We start from the raw sequence: 21456 nt of genomic DNA on the forward strand, positions 1-21456 counted from the left end.
TTTGTGATTGCTGCATCTCTAAGTTGCGATGTTAATGATATGATGACTAGAAAATGGCCATTCTTGTAGCCATCCATTGGTTGAATTGTCAAAAAGCAGATACGTATAGGCTAGTAAAATTGACATTGAAAGCTATCCTAAAAAAAAGACAGTTGACCACCTAAATCAGTTGTGAAAATCACTTGTTGGACCCTAAATCGTAAGACTTTATCAGTCATGTCATATCATAGTACGCTTATTGATTTGTTTGATTAAGTGACAGAAGGTTTACAGTGGTTTTCCCACAAACGAAGTTCATTTTAAAGTTAATTTTAATCAATAGATCTTAGAATAATAATAATTTATACAATTGGATGTGTTTTAAAAAAATGTTCCTGTGCTGAAATAATCTTATATATGTGTTCCTGCTATGTTCTGTGTAATGGCCGTGTCTGACTGTACAGGGACATGTTCTGATCATACCACATCTGGGCATACGAGGATACAAAAGAGTATGAAGACATTACAGCACAGGATCACAGCTAATTGTTTTTTTGTGAGGTAAAACATTTTCCTGCCTGTTTTTAAAAAATGTTTTACCTCAAAGCAAGAATACTTTGTGATCCTGTGCTGTAATGTCTGTATATTTCATTACTTCCTCCCCGACCCAGGAGATGTGGTATGATCAGACCATCTCCCTGTATGGTCAGACACGGCCATTACACAATAAATAGCAGGGGCACATACAGTACAGACCAAAAGTTTGGACACACCTTCTCATTCAAAGAGTTTTCTTTATTTTCATGACTCTGAAAATTGTAGATTCACATTGAAGGCATCAAAACTATGAATTGACACATGTGGAATGAAATACTTAACAAAAAAGTGTGACACAACTGAAAATATGTCTTATATTCTAGGTTCTTTAAAGGAGCCACCTTTTGCTTTCATTACTGCTTTGCACACTCTTGGCATTCTCTTGATGAGCTTCAAAAGGTAGTCACCGGAAATGGTTTTCACTTCACAGGTGTGCCCTGTCAGGTTAAATAAGGGGGATTTCTTGCCTTATAAATGAGATTGGGACCATCAGTTGTGTTGTGCAGAAGTCTGGTGGATAGACAGCTGATAGTCCTAATGAATAGACTGTTAGAATTTGTATTATGGCAAGAAAAAAGCAGCTAAGTAAAGAAAAAACGAATCGCCATCATTACTTTAAGAAATGAAGGTCAGTCAGTCCGAAAAATTGGGAAAACTTTGAAAGTGTCCCCAAGTGCAGTGGCAGAAACCATCAAACACTACAAAGAAACTGGCTCACATGAGGACTGCCCCAGGAAAGGAAGACCAAGAGTCACCTTTGCTGTGGAGGATAAGTTTATCTGAGTCACCAGCCTCAAAAATCGCAGGTTAACAGCAGCTCAGATTAGAGACCAGGTCAATGCCACACAGGGTTCTAGCAGCAGACACATCTCTAGAACAACTGTTAAGAGGAGACTTTGTGCAGCAGGCCTTCATGGTAAAATAGTTGCTAGGAAACCACTGCTAAGGACAGGCAACAAGCAGAAGCGACTTGTTTGGGCTAAAGAACACAAGGAATGGACATTAGATCAGTGGAAATCTGTGCTTTGGTCTGATGAGTCCAAATTTGAGATCTTTAGATCCAACCACCATGTCTTTGTGCGACGAGAAAAGGTGAACGGATGGACTCTACGTGCCTGGTTCCCACCGTGAAGCATGGAGGAGGAGGTGTGATGATGTGGGGGTGCTTTGCTGGTGACACTGTTTAGGATTTATTCAAAATTGAAGGCACACTGAACCAGCATGCCTACCACAGCATCCTGCAGCGGCGTGCTATTCCATCTGGTTTGCGTTTAGTCGGACCATCCAGGGCCGTATTTGCCACTAGGCACCCGTGGTCCCGTGCCTAGGGCGGCACGTTGCGGGGGGCGGCACTTTCTGGCAGAAAAAAAAAAAATATATATATATAATTTTTTTTTTTTTTACATCCCCGCCCCCCGTCCCTCCCTCCGTTACACTCGGCTGTGTTCGGGGGGGGGGGTTGAGAGGGAGGAGAGGCGCACTTCTGTCTATTTAAATACATGGCGGGCGCCAGGCATAGCAAGCTGATTAACCCCGGAAGTTCCATCGCCTGCACTTCCGGGGTCAGAGGCGCGCGGGCGCGACAATCAGCTCACTGCCTCGTGCTGCAGCGTCCAATGCTGCAGACGACACACGCCGCGGAGGAGGACGCGTCTGAAGCTGGAGCCAGCCAGAAGAGGAGCCAGCCAGAGCAGGGCGGTGGGCACCGGAGCAGGTAAGGCAGAGCCTAGAATGTATGGGCACCTTACAGGTTAGTTGATGATCGTTGCGATGCCTCTTTTTGTCCACTATAATCATGCAAGGGGAGGCTGGGGGGAGAGAGGCTGAGGCTGGGGGAGGCTGGGAAGAGAGGGAGGCTGGGAAGAGAGAGAGGCTGGGGGGAGGCTGGGAAGAGAGAGAGGCTGGGGGGAGGCTGGGAAGAGAGAGAGGCTGGGGGGAGGCTGGGAAGAGAGAGAGGCTGAGGCTGGGGGGAGGCTGGGAAGAGAGAGGCTGAGGCTGAGGGGAGGCTGGGAAGAGAGAGGCTGAGGCTGGGGGGAGGCTGGGAAGAGGGAGGCTGAGGCTGGGGGGAGGCTGGGAAGAGAGAGGCTGAGGCTGGGTGGAGGCTGGGAAGAGGGAGGCTGAGGCTGGGGGGAGGCTGGGAAGAGAGATGCTGAGGCTGGGGGGAGGCTGGGAAGAGAGAGGCTGAGGCTGGGGGGAGGCTGGGAAGAGAGAGGTTGAGGCTGGGGGGAGGCTGGGAAGAGAGAGGCTGGGGGGAGGCTGGGAAGAGAGAGGCTGAGGCTGGGGGGAGGCTGGGAAGAGAGAGGCTGAGGCTGGGGGGAGGCTGGGAAGAGAGAGGCTGAGGCTGGGGGGAGGCTGGGAAGAGAGAGGCTGAGGCTGGGGGGAGGCTGGGAAGAGAGAGGCTGAGGCTGGGGGGAGGCTGGGAAGAGAGAGGCTGAGGCTGGGGGGATGCTGGAAAGAGAGAGGCTGAGGCTGGGGGGAGGCTGGGAAGAGAGGCTGAGGCTGGGGGGAGGCTGGGAAGAGAGAGAGGCTGGGAAGAGAGAGAGGCTGAGGCTGGGGGGAGGCTGGGAAGAGAGAGAGGCTGGGAAGAGAAAGAGGCTGAGGCTGGGGGGAGGCTGGGAAGAGAGAGAGAGAGGCTGAGGCTGGGAAGAGAGAGAGGCTTAGGCTGGCAGGAGGCTGGGAAGAGAGAGAGGCTGAGGCTGGGGGGAGGCTGTGAAGAGAGGCTGAGGCTGGGGGGAGAGAGGCTGAGGCTGGGGGAGAGGGAGGCTGGGGGGAAAGAGACGCTGAGGCTGGGGGGAGAGAGAGGCTGAGGCTGGGGGGAGAGAGGCTGAGGCTGGGGGGGAGGCTGGGGGGAGAGAGAAGCTGAGGTTGGGGGGGAGGCTGGGGGGAGAGGGAGGCTGAGAGGAGAGAGGCTGATGCTGGGGGAGGCTGGGGAGAGAGGGAGGCTGGGGGGAGAGAGGCTGAGGCTGGGGGGAGGCTGGGGGGGAGAGAGAGAGGCTGAGAGGCTGAGGCTGGGAGGAGAGAGGCAGATGCTGAGGGAGGCTGGGAGGAGAGAGGCTGATTCTGGGGGAGGCTGGGAGGGGGAGGCTGATGCTGAGGGAGGCTGATGCTGGGGGAGGCTGGGAGGGGGAGGGGGAGGCTTGGAGGAGGGAAGCTGATGCTGAGGGAGACTTGGAGGAGGGAGGCTGAGGGAGGAGGGAGGCTGATGCTGGGGAAGGCTGGGAGAAGGGAGGCTGATGCTGGGGGAGGCTAGGAGGAGGGAGGCTGATGCTGGGGGAGGCTGGGAGGAGGGAGGCTGATGCTGGGGGAGGCTGGGAGGAGAGAGGCTGATGCTGGGGGAGGCTGGGAGGGGGAAGGTGAGGCTTGGAGGAGGGAGGCTGATGCTGAGGGAGGCTGGGAGGAGGGAGGCTGATGCTGGGGGAAGCTGGAAGGGTGAGGCTTGGAGGAGGGAGGCTGATGCTGAGGGAGGCTGATGTTGGGGGAGGATGGGGGAGGCTGATGCTGGGGGAGGCTGGGAGGAGGGAGGCTGATGGGGGGGAGGCTGGGAGGAGGGAGGCTGATGGGGGGGAGGCTGGGAGGAGGGAGGCTGATGCTGGGGGAGGCTGGGAGGAGAGAGGCTGATGCTGGGGGAGGCTGATGCTGGGGAGGCTGGGAGGGGGAGGGGGAGGCTTGGAGGAGGGAAGCTGATGCTGAGGGAGGCTTGAAGGAGGGAGGCTGATGCTGAGGGAGGAGGGAGGCTGATGCTGGGGGAGGCTGGGAGGAGGGAGGCTGATGCTGGGGGAGGCTTGGAGGAGGGAGGCTGATGCTGGGGGAGGTTGGGAGGAGGGAGGCTGATGCTGGGGGAGGTTGGGAGGAGGGAGGCTGAGGCTGGGGGAGGCTGGGAGGAGGGAGGCTGAGGCTGGGGGAGGCTGGGAGGAGGGAGGCTGAGGCTGGGGGAGGCTGGGAGGAGAGAGGCTGATGCTGGAGGAGGCTCATGCTGGGGGAGGCTGGGAGGAGAGAGGCTGATGCTGGAGGAGGCTCATGCTGGGGGAGGCTGGGAGGAGAGAGGCTGATGCTGGGGTAAGCTGGGAGCAGGGAGGCTGATGCTGAGGGAGGCTGGGGGGAGAGAGGCTGATGCTGGGGGAGGCTGGGGGGAGAGAGGCTGATGCTGGGGGAGAGGCTGCTGCTGGAGGCGGGGGGAGAGAGGCTGCTGCTGGGGGAATGGGAGAAAGAGGCCAATGCTAGAGACAGAGGACAAGGGTTGAGGGATAGAGCAATGACAATATCGATGGGGGGGGGAGTGTAAGGACTCAGAATAAGAGGGGGGCAGCATTGGGAGCTCATTATGGAGAAGGGGCAGCATGTGTGGGCTCAGTATGGAGTGGAACAATGTAGGTGAGTCAATATCAAGAGTGGGGTAGTGTGTGTGTGTGTGTGTGTGTGTGTGTGTGTGTGTGTGTGTCTCAGCATAAGCGCTAGTGTGGTGGTCTTAGTATGATGAGTGGGGCAGCATAGAGGTGTCATTATAGAAAAGAGGAAGGCAGCATTAGGAGCTCATGGAGAGGGGCAGCATGCACGGGACACTGTGAGGAGGGGGCAGCATGCATGGGACATTGTGAGGAGGGGGCAGCATGCATGGGACACTATCAGGAGGGGGCAGCATGCATGGGACACTGTCAGGAGGGGGCAGCATGCATGGGACACTGTCAGGAGGGGGCAGCATGCATGGGACACTGTGAGGAGGGGGCAGCATGCATGGGACATTGTGAGGAGGAGGCAGCATGCATGGGACACTGTGAGGAGGGGGCAGCATGCATGGGACACTGTGAGGAGGGGGCAGCATGCATGGGACACTGTGAGGAGGGGGCAGCATGCATGGGACACTGTGAGGAGGGGGCAGCATGCATGGGACACTGTGAGGAGGGGGCAGCATGCATGGGACACTGTGAGGAGGGGGCAGCATGCATGGGACACTGTGAGGAGGGGGCAGCATGCATGGGACACTGTGAGGAGGGGGCAGCATGCATGGGACACTGTGAGGAGGGGGCAGCATGCATGGGACACTGTGAGGAGGGGGCAGCATGCATGGGACACTGTGAGGAGGGCGCAGCATGCATGGGACACTGTGAGGAGGGGGCAGCATGCATGGGACACTGTGAGGAGGGGGCAGCATGCATGGGACACTGTGAGGAGGGGGCAGCATGCATGGGACGCTGTGAGGAGGGGGCAGCATGCATGGGACGCTGTGAGGAGGGGGCAGCATGCATGGGACACTGTGAGGAGGGGGCAGCATGCATGGGACACTGTGAGGAGGGGGCAGCATGCATGGGACACTGTGAGGAGAGGGCAGCATGCATGGGACACTGTGAGGAGGGGGCAGCATGCATGGGACACTGTGAGGAGGGGGCAGCATGCATGGGACACTGTGAGGAGGGGGCAGCATGCATGGGACACTGTGAGGAGGGGGCAGCATGCATGGGACACTGTGAGGAGGGGGCAGCATGCATGGGACACTGTGAGGAGGGGGCAGCATGCATGGGACGCTGTGAGGAGGGGGCAGCATGCATGGGACGCTGTGAGGAGGGGGCAGCATGCATGGGACACTGTGAGGAGGGGGCAGCATGCATGGGACACTGTGAGGAGGGGGCAGCATGCATGGGACACTGTGAGGAGAGGGCAGCATGCATGGGACACTGTGAGGAGGGGGCAGCATGCATGGGACACTGTGAGGAGGGGGCAGCATGCATGGGACACTGTGAGGAGGGGGCAGCATGCATGGGACACTGTGAGGAGGGGGCAGCATGCATGGGACACTGTGAGGAGGGGGCAGCATGCATGGACACTGTGAGGAGGGGGCAGCATGATGTGAGGACAATGTGCAGATCATATTTCATAATCGAGGAAGGTGTGGTGGATATAATTTATAAGGGAGGGCAGTGTGTAGTATATTAGGGGCAGTGTGACAGTCACAGTATATATTTTATACTCATGCTATGTTTTGATGTGCCTGTGGTTATCCCCATTGGGGGGGGTTAGTGCCCTTCGTTTCTCATTGATACTTTTTAAAGTGTTTTACAGAGTAGATCTGCCTTAAACAGATGTCGTGTGCGAAAACTCAGTTTTATGTTGTCAATAAGGGGCGCGACCACTTAAAGTGCCTAGGGCAGCATGAAGGCAATATACAGCCCTGGGACCATCATTTATTTTTGAACAGGACAATGACCCCCAAACACACCTAGAGGCTGTGTAAGGGCTATTTGACTAAGAAGGAGAGTGATGGGGTGCTACGCCAGATGACCTGGCCTCCACAGTCACCAGACCTGAACCCAGTCGAGATGGTGTGGGGTGAGCTGGACCACATAGTGAAGGAAAAAGGGACAACAAGTGCTAAGCATCTCTGGGAACTCCTTCAAGACTGTTGGAAGACCATTTCCGGTGACTACCTCTTGAAGCTCATTAAGAGAATGCCAAGAGTGTGCAAAGCAGTAATCAAAGCAAAAGTAGGCTACTTTGAAGAACCTAGAATATAAGATATATTTTCAGTTGTTTCACACTTTTTTATTAAGTATTTCATTCCACATGTGTTAATTCATAGTCTTGATGCCTTCAATGTGAATCTACAATTTTCACGGTCATGAAAATAAAGAAAACTCTTTGAATAAGGTGTGTCCAAACGTTTGGTCTGTACTGTTTATAAGATTATCTCAAAGTAAGAACAATTTTTTTTTTTTTAAAACATATCCAATTGTGGAAATTATTATTATTCCAAGATTAACTTTGTTCGTGGGAAAAACACCTTTAGGCCTCTTTCACACGTACGTGCCTCCGGTACGTGTTTGTCAGTTTTCTCACGTACCGGAGACACATACACACGTAGACCTAGGTATTCCTATGGTTTTGGACACACGTAAGTATTTGCGCACGGAATGTGTGTCCATTCCGTACTTACGTGCATCCATGTGTTTTTCACACCAACATGTCCGTTTTCTCCCCGGCATCACGGGTATCACACGGAACGCAAATGTGTCACACGTAATGCAAACAGACCACACGGATGTGTTCCGTGTGACACGCACCGGAGAGAAGACATGTGTCTGAGAGAAAAAAAAACTAAACTTTACTCACCTTCTCCAGCCCTGCAGTCTCTGCCGCTGCTGTCACTTGCTTCCGACCGCTGCTCATTATGCTAATTGAATATTCACTTCACTGTGGACGGAAGCAGCAGCAGTGGGGAGTTGGCAGGACCGGAGACCGAACATCAGCACCACGGACAGCGATGTCAGGGACTTGGTGAGTAGAAAGTTCCCGTTCTCACGGACAACACACGGAGAACACACGTGTGCCATAAACACGGCTCACGGAGGGCAAAATGCACCTTTGACACGTCCATGAAAAACGTGCGTTATTTTCACGGACGTGTGAAAGAGGCCTTATATGAAACTGGTGCTACTGATATTGTCTTTTGGATTTCAGCAAAATTTTGATACTGTTTTACATAAATAGTTAAGTGAAAAGTTATTAAAAGTTTAGTTCAGTGAGTTTACTGTTGGTTAAAGGGTAAAGGCCACTTTACAGACTGCGATATCGGTCCCAATATTGCTAGTGTGGGTACCCGCCCCCATCTGTTGTGCGACACGGGCAAATCGTTGCCCGTGCCGCACAACATCGCCCAGGCCCGTCACACATACTTACCTGCCCGGCGACGTCGCTGTGACCGGCGAACCGCCTCCTTTGTAAGGGGGCGGTCCGTGCGGCGTCACAGCGACATCACTGAGCGGCCGCCCAATAGAAGCGGAGGGGCGGAGATGAGCGGGACGTAACATCCCGCCCACCTCCTTCCTTCTGCATAGCGGCTGGGAGGCAGGTAAGGAGAGCTTCCTCGTTCCTGCGGTGTCACACAGAGTGATGAGTGCTGCCGCAGGAACGAGGAACAACCTCGTTACTGTTGCAGTAACGATTTTTGAGAATGGACCCCCGTGTCACCGATGAGCGATTTTGCACGTTTTTGCAACGATGCAAAATCGCTCATCGGTGTCACACACAACAACATCGCTAATGCGCCCTGATGTGCGTCACAAATTCCGTGACCCCAACGACTCCGCATTAGCGATATCGTAGCGTGTAAAGCCCCCTTTAGGTTGGAAATTTGACATTGATGGCCTATCCTTACTATAGGTCATTAACATCTGATTGGTGGAGGTGCAACATCAAGTATCTCCGCCAATCTGCTGTTCCCAGTGCCTGCAGCAACCTAAAGTGCTCAGCTGTGGAGGTGCACAGCACAGCTGCGTAACTGTATATTGACTGAGGTCGGGTACAGTGACGCCACACAGCTTTATTTTTGGCCCTATAGTGTTCTCCTTATACATCTAATCCCTGAATGTGTTGTTTTTACTTCACTTCTTATGATTTTTTTTATTTGAAAGAACTTCACAAGGGATCATCACACCAACTCTACTCCAGGGGATATGGTGTGGGGTGTCAATGTACAAAATCTGTTACCTAGAGAAAGGGGTTTTCCTCTATCACATCATCACTCCCCTTCTGCGGAGTATTGTGGTAATATCTACTACCTACTATGGTGCAGGCATGGTTAATGTTACTATGATGTGGTTTGGATGAGACTCAAAAACATATTTTATTTTTTTATATGTGAGGAAAAGAAAGTAACGTAGATCCTTTGTACATTTATTTATATTAATCATTGTCAGCTTTCATTTAGTTTCTGATATTTTTTTGTTTTTTTTACAGTTCTCACTGGCAAATTTGCTACCAAAATGTGTTTGTGGGAATCTACTAAAAAGCATTGATCGACTATGTGGTTTTGTAATCAATCCCATGTGCAAGTTAGTGCTCACTGTATTGGATTACATAGTTCCTCCTTCCATTAGTAATCCTTTTAATTGGATAAGCATCAAGCATCACTGTTTAAGTAGATTTATTTTGAAACAATGTGAGGTTCGCAGCGGGAGCACAAGTGGCAGGATTGTCCGCCGGTCTTAAATAAATAAAACCTATTCACAAATTATAGATCATAAGCATTATAGTCACTTCATCAGTGGCTCAGCCTCCAGAAACGTTTGGAGCTAAATGATAGATAAATCACAGTCAGCACAGTAATATTTCATATTGTAAATTTGTTAGAATTTTAATGTAATCAATTAATAAAACGGGGGAAAAAAATTATAAGACCAATGCTGTTCCATTAATCATTACAATGTGACCTTTCAATGAAATTATGTCAAAATGTGTTACATTGTCCTTCACTATAATACACTTTTTTTTATAACTGAAATTTTATTACATCTTTCCAAAGCATACAAAGAAAAATAACATGAATATGCTCCACAAGTATGTGAGCAATAGCAAAAATCCATATTTCAGGGTATACATCTTATTATCCATTAATATAAGTAAGACAAGGACTATAACAAGACACACATTACAATATGAGACAAGAAAACAGGGGCAAAGAGATAAAGAAAGTAAAGGTGAGTATTTTTCGCTTTATAAGACGCACCTGATTGTAAGACGCACCCCCAAATTTGGTGAAGGAATAGAGAATTTTTTAATAAATGGGGTCCGTCTTATAATGCCAGTGTCCGTCTAACAAATCATATAGGGTATATGTCCCTCATAGCCCCCCATCCTAAAATTAGCCCCCTTAATCTGGATATGGCCACCTTATATTGAATATAGCCCTCTTGTGCTGGCACACGTCCCCCAGTGATGCCACATGTTCCCTATGGCTGGCACACGGCCCCTATGGATGGCACACGGCCCCCTGTGGCTGGCACACGGACCACTGTGGCTGGCACACGGCCCCCTATTGCTGGCAGACGGCCTTCTGTGGCTGGCACACGACCCACTGTGGCTGGCACACAGCCCACTATTGCTGCACACGGCCCACTATTGCTGCACGCGGCCCCCTGTGGCTGGCACACGGCCCACTATTGCTGCACACGGCCCCCTGTGGCTGGCACACGGCCCACTATTGCTGCACACGGCCCCCTGTGGCTGGCACACGGCCCACTATTGCTGCACACGGCCCCCTGTGGCTGGCACATGGCCCACTATTGCTGCACACGGCCCCCTGTGGCTGGCACACGGCCCACTATTGCTGCACACGGCCCCCTGTGGCTGGCACACATCACCCTGTGTTAGATATTGCCCACAGGTTGCTGCTTTTAGTAAAATAAAACACTCTTTCCTTACGTTCTCAGCGCTGTCCCTCCTCGTGTCTCCCTCCACTTCCTGGTTCTCGGCGCCGGTCATGTGATCGGCACAGCAGAGTGATATCATCTGTGCGTGCCTGATCACAGACAGCAGCAGGAGGGAGACTGGGAGATCAGCGCTGGAGGAGGTGAGTAAAGAGTGTTTTATTTTACTGTGTGCAGCAGCATGGAGGCAATATCTAACACAGGGGAGGCATGTGACATCAAAGGGGAGCACAGGCTCATATAATATGCGCCGCTCCCCCAGCCCATCGCCGCGATGCGGTTTCAGCACCACTGTGATGGCCAGCGGCAGTGCATATTATATGAGCAGGAGGTCAAAGGCTCCATCCCGCAGCTTCACCAGCCCCCAGAACCGCTCCAGAGCGTACCCTGCAGTATATATATATATATATTTTTATATATATATATATATATATATCACACCCCCGTATATTCGGACTATAAGACGCACCCCCTACTTTCCCCCAAAATTTGGGGAACAAAAGTGTGTCTTATAAAGCGAAAAATACGGTATATAAGATTTCCGTAAAGACCACAGAGATCCATTATTCTCTATTGGCACAGTAAACATCCCAAAGGGACCAAATACTCAAAGTGATCTATCATGTTATTTGACATAGCTGATAAGTACTCCATTCTCCTCACTTCTTGGGTCCGAGAATGGAGATCGTTGAGTGAGAGTGTATGAGCCAACCCCCATCTACGAGCAATCAAACACCTGGCCGCTGTGGTTATGTGTAACAGTAACCGTTTCACTTTCCCACCCAACTGAACAGGTGGAATATTTAATAAATAGAACTTAGGATCCAGGGGTATCTGGAGATCAGTTACTCTATAAATAAGGGATTGTACCAACCTCCAAAAGCACTGGACATTGGGACATACCCAGAATAGGTGTGGGACATCCCCACCTCTAACTCCACATCTCCAACAGTTATCAGGTATAGTCGGATTTAGTCTGTGTAATAACGATGGGGTATGATACCAGTACATGAGTAACTTGTACTGATTTTCTTTGTAGATATAGCACGTGGATGTTTTTGAGGCACTAGATCCCAGATCCGTCTCCACACACATAAGGGAATGATCTCACCCAGGAAATCCTCCCATTTACCTATATATGTGTGATTTGGGTGTTCGTCTGGATAGGGAATAACTAGAATACGATATATATCTGAGATAAGGCCCTTAGTAGAAACCCCAGCTCTGCATAATTTTTCAAAAAGTGTAGGGGTAGAAACGCCTACCGAGGAAAAAAGGGAGTGCATCAGGTGTCTAACTTGTAGGTACCGATATTGGGAGTTATCAGAGAGATTAAATCTAGTGGATATGGTAGTGAAGGGGAGAAGAACTTTGGAGTGTGAGTCCACTATGTCAGCATAGCAAAAAAGATTTTTGTCAAACCACACTTTGATCACAGTACCCTGCATACCATCCGGTGTGCTGCCCCCGTGGGAGCAGCTGAGCTGCTCGGATCCGGGTTCGCTTTGGTTCGAGGGTCTCCGGACCCGGGGTCGTGCGGCCACTCAAATGAAAGGGGGATATTTACAGGGGAGCTGATGTACAGTTCGTGATGCCACCCGTGGTGTACGGTAATTTGGGAGTACCGCCACTGCCGTTGGAAGTACCCGGGGTGATGAAGTGGGACAGCAAGGTGTTGTAGCCCTCCATGGGTAGGAGGGATGCCACGGGACTCGGTGTGGGGGTGCCATGGGATGCAGGGGTCACTCTCGTACTCAGTTCATAAGAAGACGCTGACAACCGGGTAAACCAATTCTCTGAGTACCGCTGCCGCTGAGGGGAGCTCGTCTGGGTCCTGTCCCCTATGGTGTTGCCTGGTGATCCTTGACCTGCCTCCTGGCACTAAGTTTAACTTCAACTTGGTGGCCCAGCAGCATGCTGTGGCTAAGTATGGGAGCTTTCTCTCAGGGCTCACGCTTGGGATTTTGTGGACCGTTTTGGGTTGGAAAGTCCTATCCCCCTCGTTGCGCTAGTGCCCCGATTCTGGAGCTAGTGGGAACAGATCATAAAGGCTCCGCTCTCCGCATGTTAATTGCCAGGTTGCCTGAAGCTTCTCCCCGAACTAGGGTCCGTGTACCCCGCCATGCCTTCGCTCCCGGACCGGTGATAGGACCAGGCTGCCGACCGTCCACTTTAATGGGCCAGGCACCTTGCCTCAATCCCCTGCAACCGGGGGTCCGACTCCTCTAGGTCCAGACCACCGTCTGCAACCTAGACAGCTACTCTTGGGAGCCACTGCTCCCTGCTTCCTCCACTTCACTTCCCTTCACTGACTTCACTGACATTCTACTGACCTTCCTTCCTGACCCCTAGGTGGGCGACCATATTCCGCTTAAGCTGCCCACTGGTGTGTCTGGTGGGTGTGGTGCAGGGTGTTCCTAGGATTTGATTTGCTGTTGGAGGCAGCACTGTAAGAGGGGGACCCAGAACCATGAGGGATTTGAATACTGCACTAAGGGGAAAGAGCGTGCAGTACCCTGTGAAGACCTGATAGTCCAGGGGTGTCACATTAGGTTTACTATGGAGCTCCTATAGAGCTACTGTTAGGCCTTGTGCACACAATGCTGTTTTTGATGCCTTTTTGGTGCAGTTTTGATGCAGTTTGCTGCCCAGATTTGCATGTTTCTCCTCATTCCATTAAAGTCAATGAGAACTCTGAAGTGCTGTGCGCACATTGCTTCTTTTTTCTCCGGTTTGTAAGACACACTTTTTTCTGTCCTAAAACTGGGGGGAAAATGGTGGTGCATCTTACTAACCGCATATGGCTTACTGGGACAGCAGTGGTGGCGCAGGGTCAGCTATGCGGAGGGCTTGGATTGGCTGTCACTGTAGTGGAGCAGCTCAGGAGGATCAGTGTGTGGCAGCGGAGGGTCGGCGATACTGGGGCTTATGGGGTGTCACGGCGGTGGGCGCCATTGATCTGCCGGCAGGCTTGGAGGAGGGGTTGGCCAGGCTCAAGAGGGTCAGTGTGCAGCAGCAGAGGGTTGGCGATACTGCGGGCTCATGGAGTGTCACGGCGGGCACCATTGATATGCCGGAGGACTGTGGGTTGCTTTGAATCACCTGCAGTTGGCGCGATGAGGCCAATCTACACACAAGTTGTCTCCACGGCCATTTTCTTGAAGTCTATCGCATCAACCGCCGGTGATTCAATGGAGCCCACCGCCATGGCACTCCATGAGCCTGCAGTATCACCGACCCTCCGCTGCAACACACTGACCCTCTTGAGCCGCAACATCTTTTCCTCCAAGCCTGCTGGCAGATCAATAGCGCCCACCACAGTGACACTCCAAGAGCCTGCTTTATTGCCGACCCTCTGCACACTGATCCTCTTTAGCTGTGACACCCCCTCCTCCGAGCCCACAGCATCACCTACCCTGCCTCCTGTGACCTTCCTGAGCCGCTGCACCACTGCCGCTCTCCCCTGGTGTGCTAATATAAGAGGCATTAGGATTATAAGACGGACCCTCGGTTTAATAGTAAAAATTATTTGTTTCCTATTATCCTCCTTCAAATTTGGGGTGCGTCTTATAATACAGTGCTTCTTATAAAATGAAAAATGCTGTGTGTGTGATGCCCCTGGACTATTCAGGTCGTCACAAGGTACTGCGCAAACTGCCCTCCCCGTGCAGTATTCAACCTCCCATGGTTCTGGGTCTCTATCCTACAGAACTGCCTCCACCAGCACTCACAAATGCTAGATACACCTTGCACCACACCTGTCAAGCACACCAGTGGGCTGCTTAAGCAGGAATAGGCCCGCCTACCTAGGGGTCAGACAGGGAGGTGGGAGGTGTCAGTTGAGTAGAGTGGTAGCCCTCGAGCTGTGAGAAGCTCTGAGGAAGCTGGGAGTTGGAGCTCCCAGGGGAGAAGTAAACTAGGTCACAGATGGTGGTCTCGACCTAGAGGAGTCGGACCCCCGGTCGCAGGGGATTAAGCTAGATGCCTGGGACCCGTCAAGGAGGATGGTCATCAGCCTGGTCCTATCACCGGTCCGGGACCGAAGGCATGACGGCGTACACGGACCCTAGGTCGGGGAGAAGCTTCCGGCAACCCGGCAATTAACCTGCGGAGGACAGAGCCTTTATGGACTGTTCCCACCAGCCCAGAGATCGGGGCACTAGTGCAACGAGGGGGATGGGGCTTTCCTAGCAAGCAGCCCACTGAAATCCCAAGCGTGAGCCCCTGAGAGCAGGCTCCTCCACTTAGCCACAGTGGGGAGCGGGGCCCAGACAGCTCCAAGCTACCGGGTCACAACGGACAATCTAAAACTTAGTGCCAGGAGGCAGGTTACGGACCACCGGCAGTACTGTAGGGGATGGGACCCGGACGAGCTCCCCTCGAGTGGCAACGGCGTTCAGAGACTTGGTTTACCCTGTTGTCAGTGTCTGCTTCATTGCTGAGTGAGTACTCGACTGACCCCTGCACTGCGTCCCCGTATCACCAACCAGAGTCCCGGGGCCTACCCCTACCCGTGGAAGGCAACGTCACCTAGCTGCCCCACTCCATCACCCCGGGTACTCCCAACAGCAGCGGTGGTATTCTCAATTACCGTATTCCACGGGTGGCGTCACGAACTATACCAAATCCCCTGTAAATACTCCCTTTCCATTTGAGTGTGGCCCCTAAGCCCCTGGGTACAGAGACCCTCGAGCCACGAACTATCACTACCCCCGGATCCGAGCGGTTCCATCCGCAGCTGGGGCGGCACATGTGTATATATTATTTCAGTCCTCTCCCTAAGGCCTCTGCCACACTCACATGGAAATCACGCACGTGCTGCGAAACACGTATTTTCCCTGCGTGTTGCAGGTGGTAAGTACGTGTCTCTGGTACGTGCGGTCCACGTGTGTTCTCCGTGTGCTATCTGCGATAACACACGGAGAACCGCTAATTTGCATACTCACGTGGTAGACGCTGCTGTCCTGGGTTCTGATCTTCGGCTCCAGCCCCACTCACTCCCTGCTGATGCTGCTTCCGGCCGAGCGGAGGGGCGGAGATTAGAGCCCGTGACAGCACGCCCACCTCCATAACACGTTCATAACGAGCGGCGGCCGGCAGCAACTGTTTACAGCTGAAGAATCTGCAGGGCTGGTGGAGGTGAGTATGTAGTTTTTTTTATTTTAAAATAATGACATGTGTTTCTCCGGCGCGTGTCACACGGGACCGCATCCACACTACATCCGTGTGGTACGAGTGCAGGCCGTGTGACACCCGTGCTGCTGGAGAAAACGTGGACATGTCGGCGTGAGGAACACACGGACACACGTAAGTACGGAACGGACACACGTTCCATTCCAAAATACTTATGTGTGTCCAAACAATTATGACATCATATGTCCATGTGTGTACGTTCCTCCGGTACGTGAAAAAACTGGCAAACACGTACCAGAGGCACGAACGTGTGACAGAGGCCTAACATATACAGCAATAATTTAAAAAAAAGTTAGAACAATGTGTAAAATGTAAAAAAAATATTGCAATGTTTTAGAAATCTCCTATAGCTATATTTTATTCACAACAGACACAGATCTGAAGGTGAGAGTTAGCATTTTTTATTTAATTGAAAAAAAGAAAAAAAAAACTTTAAAAATTGATGAAAACCGCACATCTCAAAAGGCTGGAAAAGTAAATGGCACTAATGAAAAACAGCTGGGGTCAATTTTCAATTAATCACATGACTGTGTATAAAAAAGCATGTTAAAGGGATAGAAGATGATAGATAGACAATAGGTAGATAGATAAATAGATAATAGATAGATAATGTGTGTGTAAAATAGAAGAAGAATAACATAGAATAATCTAAATACAGTATATACATGTACTGTTTTACATAATCAGTTCTTGGGATCCACTTTGGGTAGGACATGATGCGTGTTCTGGGGATTATAGTCAGGATCATCAGACACAGTCTGCTCCATTAAGTCCCACTCCATCAGCCATTGCCTGCAGAGAACATATTGGTAAGTTTTTGTTACTGAATACTGATTATCTCATAAAAACGTAAATGATGACACACGCTCTGATCTTCCTCTGTGCCCACACATGCATTTCTTCGCAAGGTTATAGCTTTCAGGAATGTAGCTTTATGATTTGCCACTTTCATGATCATTGAAGGCCGTTGCCATGGAGACACGATGTGATGTCCCACGTACCCTCACACTCCATTCACAATTTATCAGTGTTGTGTCTCATGCTTCAGCGCCACGCATAGTGGCAAAGTATTAACATTTCAAACCTTTGTACCTTACTTCCTCTAGCTTCATATTTTCATGTATCGCTTTTTTGTGTTTAGCATTTATGAATCACAGTTTTTTTTCCATCTTTTTATTTTCACATGTCACTTAAGTGGGCTTTACACGCTGCCACATCGCTAGCCGATGCTAACGATGTCGAGCGTGATAGCACCCGCCCCCATCGTACGGCCGATATGTGTTGATCGCTGCCGTAGCGAACATTATCGCTACGGCAGCGTCACACACACATTACCTGTGCTGCGACGTCACTGTGACAGGCGAACCGCCTCCTTTCTAAGTGGGCGGTTTGTTCAGCATCACAGTAGCGTCATTGAACCGCCGCCCAATAGAAAAGGAGGGGAGGAGATGAGCGGCCGGAAAATGCCGCCCACCTCCTTCCTTCCTCCTTTTCCGGTGGACGCAGGTAAGGAGATGTTTGTCATTCCAGCTGCGTCAGACATAGCAATGTGTGCTGCCGCAGGAACGACAAACAACCTCGTTACTACAGCAGCAACGATAATTGGGAAGAGGGGGGCATGTCACCAATGAGCGATTTTGAACGTTTTTGCAACGATTCAAAATCGCTCATAGGTGTCACACACAACGACATCGCTAAAGCGGCCGGATGTGCGTCACAAAGTCCGTGACCCCAATGAGATCGCTTTAGCGATCTCGTAGCGTGTAAAGCCACCTTTACACATGACTTACATGCTGTACACACACCATAGACATTTTGCTCATACTACAATTACTGCAGTGGTATGTGCAATACCTGTCTTCATTGTACTTAAAGGGAACCTGTCAGTTCCAATATGCACCCACGAGCAGTTCTGGGTGCATATTGCTAATCCCTGCCTAACTGTCCCTGTATCTGGTAGCATAGATAAAGAGATCTTTAGAAAAAGTATTTGTAAAGATCTTTTATCATATGCTAATGAGGCCAGCGACTAGTCGCAAGTGTGTTGCTTCCCTTGCTAGTAGGCCCCTCAGGATGTTAGTACACCCCTGTGGGCGTGCTAATATGCTAATAAATGCACAGCGTCAGAGGCATGGTCGATCTCACTGCTCTCTGCTGCCACCGCACCAGACGCTGGATTTCGGCTCAGTGAGTGTGATCAGAAATCTTAGACTTCTAGTCATGTGCACTATGAAGCCGGGTGGAGCGCCCTGGCTTCACACTGGTGTAGTGCGCATGACTGGAAGTGCCGGGGACGTTCTGATCATGCGCACTGAGCCGAAAACCAGCGGTGACACCTAGGGTTTGCCCGACCATGCCTCTGATGCTGCGCATTCATTAGCATGTTAACACGGCCACAAGGGGTGTTTATGTAAGTCGTGTACAGGGTGGGCTCCCCAGTATACTGCAAAACCACGCACCAGGAAAAGGACTCTAGGCAGTTGATTGATAAATGATTGTTTTACTTTACCAAAACAAAAAAAAACATGCAGAAAACAAAAAGAACAGAAGAATATATTCACAAGGCCAAAAGCCTACACCCCTATGCTGCGCCACTCATAATGGAGATTTAGGCTATGTGCGCACGTTGCGTACAGTCACTGCAGAAATGTCTGCAGCGATCTGAAGAGCACACGTGCGCTTCAAATCGCTGCAGAAAATGTCCGTAGTGAAAAAAAAAGCCGATTCCATGCGCTCTGCCTGCAGCCCCTCCCATAGACAGAGCAGGGGCTGCAGGCAGAGCGCACGGAAGAAGTGACATCTCACTTCTTAGAACGCGTGCTTCGGGCAGCAGCCGAAGCGCTGTGCTCTAAAACGCCACGTGCGCACGGCCCCTGCATAATCTCCATAGATTATGCAGGGGATGCAGGATGCATGCAGTTACACTGCGCTACAAAGCGCAGCGTAACTGCATGTAATTACGCAACGTGCGCACATAGCCTTATACCGCCTTCTCACCAACCTTTGCCTAACCAAGGGGTTGTCTAAACAGCCGCCGAATACCTGGCAATCCCTCTGGGTAGCAGGAGTAATTGCGTGTAAACACGCCCTACCAGTGGTGCAGCATAAGAGCTTACATCTTATCTACCTAAACATAAACAAAACCCTCTAACCCCCCTGAATACCCTTGATTGCTGAAGCCTCACAGATAAGGCAGATGGTAAAAGTGGAAAGGCAAACCACACAGCTAGAAATACAGTCCTGGAAATATTCTAAAGCAACAGTCAATGCAAACAGGTGGCGCTGTCTCTTTAAGGTTTTTTTTGTTGCTGTTGTTTTTTTTAATTTTTTTAAACATATTTTATTTGATGTCAGCAAGCACATATCATCAACAAGAGAGCAGTTGTTACATTCCATAAAATTTCTCCGGATCGTACAATGCTTCTGTTACATCATTTTCTTTTTCATTGTCACAACAATTTCATCTCCATAGAATTATCTTAACAATATTGTTAGTGTCCCTAGTGTCCCTGCAGTGTCTTGCAAACAATACCAAGACGTGTGTTCAAATGCTTTAATTAACTGGGTGATTTCCGTCTGTGTGAAGCTTTGCTCAATAAATGTTCTCCACTTTTTGAAGAATCTTTTAGTGGACTTCTTATGTTTCTCCGAATCCAGTTTGTCGTACATCATTATTGTTTTTAGGGTATCAACTATTTCTGTATTTCTCGGAGTCTGTCTTATCAGCCAATTCCTAAGTAGGCATTTCTTGACTACAAGCAATACTATATGTATTACACCTGGAATGTGAGCACTTGCTCTGTCAGTTTCCGTAGGGGCTTCTATACAGTGAAACAAACAGGCCTGAGGGGTGACGGGTATAACTACTTTCCAAATCCTCAATATGTACGCCACCGCTTCCTCCCATACCCCCCTCACCTGTGGGCATTCCCATATGCAGTGAAACAGTTTTGCTTTATGGAGTCCACATTTAGGGCAATGGTCCAAGAAATGCACTGGTGAGCTGCTATGTGATATATTAAAGGCGTATGTTGCGTTGTGTACTAGCTTAAATTGCATCTCCCTCCATTGTTCATTTATCATTACTTTCTTAACAGATTCCAACCCCCTTAGGCTATGTGCCCGCGCTGCGGAAAATGCGTGGATTTTGCCGCGGATTTCTCGCGGAAAAGCCGCGGATTTTCCGAAAATCTGCAGCACAGCTACTCCCCAGCCATTTCTATGGCATTTGGGAAATGCTGTACCCACGCTGCGGATTTTTCCGCAGCGGAAATCGTGTGGATCTCCGTGCGGAAAAATCTGCAGCATGTCAATTATTGTAGCGGATTTCTCCGCAGGGTCCCATATACTTGCCTGCCTTGATAGAGACCCGAGTCACTTTCTCCGTCCGGTGTAGCGGCAGCGGATCCAGCCAGGTACAGGAAGAAAGAGGTGGGCGGATCCTGCACGAGCTGCGGTCATGTGACAGCCGGAGCTGGTTCAGGCCCGCCTACCTCCAGCACAGTGAAACCAGACGCTGCCTGACAGTGACCCGGCCGCCGGAAAGCGAGGTGCTGCATCATGGAGGTAAGTATAAATTTCCCCGATCACGGCAGCACTTGTTCTGCATTGAGGATGCAGTGCCGAAGCCATGGTACTGTATCCTCAATGCAGAATGCCCGCACCATATCCGCACGACATTCCGCAGCATGGAAACAGACAAAAGTTGTGGTGCTGTTTCCTGGGAGCACCTGCGGAATGTCGTGCGGATATATCCGCAGGACACTTTCCCCGTGGGCACATAGCCTTAGAATTTTATCATAGATGTCCGGATTGCCCAGAGCCGTCTCTCAGGTTTTATATATTTGCTCTTTCCAGGGGCCCTGTACTTGATCTCTCGATAGTTGGTATATGATTGAAAGGGATTCATGTCCCGCTCCCTGACCAATCAACACATCAAAACTCCCCTTCTTTTCAGCCTTGCCGACCTGTTTTACCACTGATGTGCAATGTGTTGTTATTTGTAAATATTGTAGGTAATGGTGATTTTCCATGTTAAATTTTTCCGATACCTCCGCCCGACTCAGAACTCTCCCCTCCTCTGTTTTCAGTAAATCACCCAACCTCCGTATCCCCCTCTGCTTCCATCCTTGAAATAATTTGTTTTGAGACCTTGAATAAAATTTGGATCCTCCCACAGCGGGGTAAATTTGGAAGACAATAAGGGAGTCTATACAGTTTGCTCAGTGCTCTCCAGGCCCCCACCGTGTCCTTTATTAAACAGCTCTGTTTCACGTACGTTGGTATTTTATCTAGCTTCATATGTAATACCGCTACCAAGTTAAAAGGGCTTGTTAGCTCCCTCTCCAGCTGAACGTTAGAAAAGAAGGTTGTCCCATTGATCCAGTCTTTTATATGTCTGGCAAGTGCCGCTAAGTTGTACAATCTAATCATGGGCATTTGTACCCCTCCGTCTTTTTTCTGTAGACACAGCTTTGAGTAGGATACTCTT

This window comes from Anomaloglossus baeobatrachus, chromosome 2 (genome assembly GCF_048569485.1).
Source record: "Anomaloglossus baeobatrachus isolate aAnoBae1 chromosome 2, aAnoBae1.hap1, whole genome shotgun sequence".
Classification (NCBI taxonomy): domain Eukaryota; kingdom Metazoa; phylum Chordata; class Amphibia; order Anura; family Aromobatidae; genus Anomaloglossus; species Anomaloglossus baeobatrachus.